The sequence below is a fragment of the Marmota marmota genome, unplaced genomic scaffold, assembly GCF_001458135.2.
Source record: "Marmota marmota marmota unplaced genomic scaffold, marMar, whole genome shotgun sequence".
Classification (NCBI taxonomy): Eukaryota; Metazoa; Chordata; class Mammalia; order Rodentia; family Sciuridae; genus Marmota; species Marmota marmota.
Genome location: NW_025999914.1, coordinates 21087 through 27713, shown reverse-complemented (window position 1 = coordinate 27713; position 6627 = coordinate 21087). Strand labels below are relative to the sequence as shown.

At 37.2% G+C, this 6627-nt stretch overlaps 1 pseudogene; it reads left to right on the top strand.

Annotated features, from left to right (window-relative positions):
• LOC107160477 overlaps positions 1 to 718 on the top strand; it is a 9086-nt pseudogene extending 8368 nt beyond the window's left edge.
• Positions 719 to 6627: the final 5909 nt, after the last annotated feature.

The following is a 6627-nucleotide window of genomic DNA, read 5'->3' as shown; positions in this document are numbered from 1 at the left end:
AGAGAGAGAAGAGGGGAGGTGAGGGGAGGGGAGGGGGGATAGTAGAGAATAGGAAAGCCAGCAGAATACAACATTCACTAGTATGGCAACATGTAAATCAATGGATGTGTAATTGATATGATTCTGCAATCTGTATACGGGGTAAAAATGGGATTTCATAACCCACTTGAATCAAAGTGTGAAATATGATATGTCAAGAACTATGTAATGTTTTGAACAACCAACAATAAAAAATTAAAAAAAAAAAGAGTGAAGAGATTGAAATCACCTTCAGTTACTGGGATGGCTCTGGACACCGGCAGACAGTCAAAATGTAAAAGGGCAATACAATGCAGCAGTTCCTCCAGAAGACACTTGAGATCCTGCATAAAGACTTCAGTGAGCTCAGGTCACACTGTTGAAACTGCTTTCACTGAGGTCAGCAGGGGTGGAGCAGCTCATTTACATCAGGGAGGACTTAATTATTTCCCATCATCACAATTTCTATGACTTCCTCATTACATGGGAGGATTGGGCCGCTCTTCAACTTTTATGTTCATGATAATGTGCGGCTACTCAGCAATGCCACTGTGGAGAAGCATGAGTCTCATGCAGGAAAGGTGTGCTGAGGAGCTGGTATGAGAAGAACAAGCACATCTTCCCTGCCAGCTGCTAGGATCCCTATGACCCTGAAGAGAAGTGGGACAAGTACACCATCCAGTGAACATCTAGAAAGTGGCTTGGCCTCGGCTGTCCCTGGTGCACCCCCATGTCTCCAGAACTCAAGTGTCTGACTCCCCTGTGACTGTGCTGTTGTGTGCTAGGAGGATGGTAGCCAGTCATCCCCTGGCACTGTCATTATTTCTTTTTTCTTTTACAATAAATAAGTGCACATGTTAAAAAAATCTAAATAAATGAAAATGTAATATTTATGAGAGAATACTTTATATTATAAATTTGCCAATTCACGAGCAAATCAATCAACACATTTAATAAATTATAATCAAAATCCAAAAAGGGAGTATATGTCTGTGTATGCTTATGTGTATGTAACTAAACAGGCTGGTTCTAAAATTTATATATAATTTATGAAAGTATATAAGATCATAAGAATGAAGAACCAAGAATAGGACTGATGCTATTGAAGATTAAGAAAGTAAGACAGGACCCTAATTCTAAAGTGATTATAAAGATATTATGTTAATTGGTTTCCTGTCAAAGTGACAAAATACCAGAAATAATCAACTTAAAGAAGAAAGGATTTGCTGGGGGTGCATACCCGTAATCCCAGCAATTCAGGAGGCTGAGATAGGAGGATCACAAGTTCAAAGCCACCTTCAGCAATTTAGGAAGGCCCAAAGCAACTTAGTGTGATCCTGTCTGAAAATAAAAAATAAAAAGGGTTGAGGATGTAGCTTAGTTCAACCCTAGGTTCAATTATTAGTTTATACATATATAATTTAAAAAGGAGGATACAATTATTTTTGGCTCACAGCTTTGGAAGTTTCATTCCAAGATTACCTTTTGGTTATTAGCTCTTAGGTTTGCAGCAAAGCAGTACATCACGCTCAGGAGTACTTGATGGTACAAAGCTGTTCACTACATGGTAGTAAGGAAGCAGGGACAGGAAAGAATCAGGATCCCAATATCTTCTTCAAAGTGATCTAACCTCCTTCTACTAGACCCCACCTTCTAAAGGTTCCACCCCCTCCCAGTAGTGCTAGGGGCTAAGGATAAAGCAAGCCTTCAACATGTGGGCCTTTGGGGACTTTCAAAATCCAAACTATAGCAGACCTGTATTATAAGGACATGGTAATTAAACCATGTGGTATTGATAAATAATGGACAATAACTAATACAATAGAATGTAAATGTATGTATGTATCTCTCTCTCTCTCTCTCTCTCTCTCTCTCTCTCTCTATATATATATATATATATATATATATACCTTTCAATAATTTTCATGGTATCTTTTTCAAAAATAGTTACACCTATCAACTTGAAAGCATCAATAACTTCTGCAATATCAATCACTCCTTTAAAGAAATAAAGAAAATAAGGATCAACTGGAAAGTGTGAAAACATATAAGATAAATTGTATTTGATGGATTATTGCAATATTCCATGAAACATCAATGCAATATTTCAATTATTTTTTCTATTGATCAAGACAAAGACAAAACTAGAGAGCCTACATGATTATTTATTTATTTATTTATTTATTTATTTATTTATTGTGGTACTTGCTAGGGATCGAACACAGGGCCTTGTGCATGTGAGGCAAGCACACTACCAACTTGAGTTATATCCTCAGCCCCTCCTACTGATATTTATTGTATCAATAAATACCATCACTCTCCAATATTGCTCAAACCAATCACTCTTCCTCTTTCCCTTGTCGTCCACATTCAGTCATGAATATATTCCACGCCTAAATGTCTTTCAAATATCTCATAAATCATTATTTCCAGCACAACTGTTACATTATTACTCAGATACAAATTAATGCTCCACACAAATCTAATGGTATTATTTTCCCTTCTCATTATCATTTAGGCTAAAGTCTGGGCACCTTCCCAGGCCTCAAGACCTTACCAAAATCTTGCCTGTGCTGCTTTGCAGCCTCATCTTCTACTTTGTTTCCCTTTGCTCTGGGCTTCTGGCTTCCTTTGCTTCCCCCAGTTCTTCAGGACCAAAACCTCCCAGTGAGCTATTTCTTCTGTCTAGAACACACTTATCTCTGGAAATACAATTTAACCACCACTGACATATGGAACTTTAATCATGTAAAAACTTTACCAAATAGTTATAAATGTCCCTCAGATCCTTAGCTAAAGAACATATTGTTCAAAGTGTAGAGGCTTTTCCTGGTGTTTTATGTTTTTGAGAGATAGTATTAAATAAAAACTACCATACTTAAAAATATTCCTTACAAGAACTAACAGCAAAACAAATGACAGAATCAGATTTGTAGTAGCTTTCCAGAAAGCCTATATCTAATAATAAACCTTTATTAAAACATGTTTGCTAACTGTTCAAGACAAAATGAAACAAAAACAAACCATCATCATTTGTGTCCAAACTGTTAAAAACTAATTTTATTTTTCTCTCAGTATCTCTAAGGTATTCCATAAATGCACAAAAGCTCAGAAGACTATGTGTGTCACTATCAACAGATTTTAAAATTACCTTTAAGAAAAAAAATGATATTAGAGGCTTTGGCAAAGTAGATTACAAGTTACAGTGTTTAAACATTTGTATATTAACATCAGATACATTAGATATTCTTCCATAATCACTGGTATCTTAGTTTTAGAGTAAAACTTTTAACACACACACACACACACAAGATTCTTTTGAGTACCAAAACTTTAAAAGATCTTTAGAAATTGGGGGTTGGGATATGTAGCCCAGTGGTGGAGTATTTGCCTAGCATGCATGAGGCCCTGGGTTCAATTCCCAGTACTGCAAAATCAAACACAAAGAAAGAAAAGAAATTGACTAGACTGCTCTTCCACCCAAGAATCATGTATTTATTCACTTTTATAGTTTAGTTATGAGATGTCCCCCCAAAAGTTCATGTGTGAGACAATGCAAAAATTTTCATAGGTGAAATGATTGAGAAGTGGAACATAATCGGTGGCTTAATCCACTGATATGGATTAACTGGGTGATAACTGTAGGAAGGTAGGCTGTGGTTGCAAGGAGCGGGTGACTGAGAGTGCACCTTTGGGGTGCATATTTTATCCCCTAAGTACATCTCTCTCCTTCCCCTGCCCCTCTCCCTCCCCTTCCTGATTGCCATATCCTGAACTGGTTTCCTACACTATACTGTTCTACATCATCTGAGCCCAGAACTATGGAGTTAGCTACCAATGAACTGAAACTGTGAGCCCCAAATAAACTTTTGTTTTTCTATGTCATACTTGTCAGGTCTTTTGGTCACAGATATTAAAAAAAATTAAAAAAAAATTTTAAAAAGTTGACTAAAACAGATACTTAGTAAATGAGTAAAACACTTCTCTAACTGCTAGGAAAATAGAATCAGTCACAGTCCCTGCCTTTAAGAAGCCTCTAGCTATTAAGGAAGACAGACACATACACAAATATATAAGCAAATAAGTGAAATGATGTTCCAAAACCACCAAGAATATAGTGGAGAATGAAGATGTGAGTGGAAGCTCTGAAGGAGGGATATGAGTGAAGGAAATCTTCACAGGAGAGGTGACTCAAGTTAAATGTTGAAAAACAAATAACTAAAAGTGAGAAAACAAAGGTATGGGGTGTCTGAGATGTGAAAGCCAGACACTAGCTATCTATTGACATTCCTCCTCACCTCCCTTAGACACCCATTTGTGTTTTCCTTGGGATTCCATGTCTCAGTCTCAATTGCAGTTAAGTATGGATGTATGAACAAGATCTCTTCAGTGAATTATGAATAAAAGTAATGTGTATCAATTCTGGGCCTGGTCAATGAAATCCTCCTACATAGATTACCTCATGCTCATTTTTGCTTCACCAGATAAATGCAGAGAATGGCAGAGCCACAGGAGGAAAAAAGAGTCTGAATCCTCAAAGTTCTGCAAGGTGCAAAACTTGCCCACCAAACCCAGCACCCACTAAGAAGTCAGGAAGAGTCTTGTATACAAAATTAAATGGCTTATACGTTTGTCATTGACAATGTCAAACCCCTAAATAATTTCAAGCAGGGGCATGAAATAATCAGAAGTACTTTTCAGAAGCTTCGTGTGGTTGCAGCACAGAAGAAGTAAAAGCAAAATGTAAGGAAAGAAAAATTGGTTATAAGACTGTTTCAGCAACTTAAGTGAGAGAGATGGTGGAGACCAGGGATACCAGGAGCAATGAGATGAAGAGGGAGGAGCATGGTTGTCAAATACACTATGAATCATGCAGGACCCTGTCATTAACTGGATGTTGGGGTGAGAAAGATGGAAGAGTCTAAAATAACTGGGTGGTGGAACACTTCACCCATACTCTAATCACAGAAGGAAGTATAGAGACCCAGAAGATGAGCATAGCTGTCAATTTCTGGTCACTCCTGCTAAAATGATAGTTTGGATCTTGAGAAAAGTGATCTTTCAGACAAATGGCATAAGGGAAAGCCAGGGTCAAGGGAGGATCATTGTTCTGAAACAGGAAGAATTTGAAAATATAGGATAAAGAAAAGAAAGTTGGCCAGGGACCATGGAGCATTCTTATAATCTCAGCAACTCAGGAGACTGATGCAGGAAAATTAGAAGTTTGAGGCCAGCCTGGGCAAATTAGCAAGACCCTATCTCAAAAACAAACAAACAAAAAAACCCAAAAAACAAAAAAACAAACAAAAAACAAAGAAAGAAAGAAAGAAAAGAAAAGAAAGAAAAAAGAAAAGAGATAAGAGGACATGAGGCCAAGAAAAACCAACCTAGAAAAGGAGAAGAAACACTTCACCCCCAGAGACTAAAGGAAAGAAAGTAAGCATGGGCATAAGTAAAGATAAGCTAATACTTGATATATTTATTATATTGAGGCTAATTAACTGCTTAAATCTCAGCAGGCAATTTTAATTTTAAGCATTTTCCTTATGTTTGCTCATTAATCATCAAGATAATCCTAAGAGGCAAGCACCATTATTGTCCCCATTTTACAACTGAGGAAACTATGAGAGTACCAAAAGTCTGAAGAGGTTCATGCTGGTCACTTCCATGTAGCCAGCGAAGTAAGTGGCATGTTCATCTATTTGCAGGGAGGAGCAAGGAACACTAGGGGTTCGCAGTTGGAATAAGTCAGGTTATCTCAACTTCAATACTATTGACATTTGGAATGAGGTAATTCTTTATTGTCCTGTGCACTATGACACATTTAGCAATATTCCTGACCCTTTTCACACACATGTACATGCACACAAACAGTCAGGATCTTCAAAAATGTCCAAAACAATGCCAAATGTCCCTGAGGAACCAAGTCATCCCTGAAGTGGAGGTACAGAAGACAGCCATAACTCTAGACAGTCTGATGAAGAAGAGGAGAGGATCCAGCTCTTACTGAAAGATAAATAATATTGTAAGATTCTGGAGCTAAATTCAGACAGGAAGAATGGCATAACCACTGGGGAGGGTGTTGCTATTGTTATGTGTTTGCTTTTATTTGTATAATAAAAGGCTAATGCAGAAACAATAGAAAGAAAATGTGGCCACACAGAATCCAGTGTAACCAATGCATACTGACTATTATTAAGACTGGCATCTCGGTTGGATAGGCCTCAGGGAACAAACCATCAATTTCCATAACTAAAATGTGATATTGAATTATTCATATCACATCTTTATCTCAATTCTCTAGCATGCACTTTGTAAATCCTAAGAATGATACAATTAACACTGACTGCTACTATGCTAACATTTTTTTTTTTTTTCTGGATTGGGAGACCCTTGCCTTCACATCCATCATTTAATTCAAGTCTTCCAGAGAGAAATTTATTAAATGTTATATCTTTTCTCTGCCTGAACTTAATTCTATTTCTTAACTTGAAAAAGATTTCTACAAAATCTGGAGTCACAGTTCTTTTTTAAACATATATGCACCCCCACAACCTGTCCCATGTTGCCGATTGGGCCATGTAGTCTCTTCACAGAGAAGCTTAAAGT